Source organism: Anoplopoma fimbria, unplaced genomic scaffold, assembly GCF_027596085.1.
Source record: "Anoplopoma fimbria isolate UVic2021 breed Golden Eagle Sablefish unplaced genomic scaffold, Afim_UVic_2022 Un_contig_4482_pilon_pilon, whole genome shotgun sequence".
Taxonomy (NCBI): Eukaryota; Metazoa; Chordata; class Actinopteri; order Perciformes; family Anoplopomatidae; genus Anoplopoma; species Anoplopoma fimbria.
This window is the reverse complement of record NW_026548353.1, coordinates 1-880: the sequence shown is the minus strand read 5'-3', so window position 1 is coordinate 880 and position 880 is coordinate 1. Positions and strand designations below refer to the sequence as shown.

Below are 880 nucleotides of genomic sequence, written 5' to 3'. Positions count from 1 at the left end.
GTGCTTGACCAGACAAAATGTGTTCTGGACGTTCAAAGTTGTGCCTTGGTAAAACAGACATTTGATTGACCACCATTGACAACGATGTTTCTGGGCTACAGGACTTTCAATGACTGATTTATCTCCATGTCACGTTTGAGTTCTACTCTAGCATGGGAACAAAAGGACATAGTTATTCATTGTGCTCCGAAGAATTTTGCAGCATGCACCTCCTTAATGACAAGCTTCCACCGAGACTTGAACTCGGATCACTGGATTCAAAGTCCAGAGTGCTGACCATTACACCATGGAAGCCAAAGATCACTTTTGTAGCTCCAGGTCAAAGCGAAAATGTGTCAATACTCAACGATATTTGCCAATTCAATCTTCCCTTCACTCAATTTTATGCCATTATGTGAGCCTTTCTGTGTGCATTGGTGGTATAGTGGTAAGCATAGCTGCTTGCCAAGCAGTTGACCTGGGTTCGATTCCCAGCCAATGCAATTGTAGGAGCTTGGTGTCATGTGGTGGCTGCCCTGTTTGTACCATTTAGGGTAAATGTCTTGAATAACAAAGCGCTTCCAGAGTGGAATGTTGCAGTGCTTGACCAGACACAATGTGTTCTGGACGTTCGGGAAGTTGTGTCTTGTGAAACAGACATTTGATTGACCTCCATTGACAACGACATATCTGGGCTACAAGACTTTTCAATGACTGACTTATCTCCACGTCACTTTTGAGTTCTACTGTAGCATGGGAACAACAGGACAGTTATATTCATTCTGCTCAGAAGAATTTTGCAGCATGCACCTCCTTAATGACAACCTTCCACCGAGACTTGAACTCGGATCACTGGATTCAGAGCCCAGAGTGCTGACCTTACACCATGAAACCCAAGTGA

At 44.0% G+C, this 880-nt stretch overlaps 2 non-coding genes across 2 annotated transcripts; one reads left to right on the top strand and one right to left on the bottom strand.

Moving 5' to 3' along the window:
• Window positions 1–222: 222 nt before the first annotated feature.
• On the bottom strand, window positions 223–294 carry trnaq-uug (transfer RNA glutamine (anticodon UUG)). The gene has a single exon. It is a non-coding gene; the product is annotated as a tRNA-Gln (tRNA).
• Window positions 295–410: 116 nt separating this feature from the next.
• On the top strand, window positions 411–482 carry trnag-gcc (transfer RNA glycine (anticodon GCC)). Its single transcript has one exon. It is a non-coding gene; the product is annotated as a tRNA-Gly (tRNA).
• Window positions 483–880: the final 398 nt, after the last annotated feature.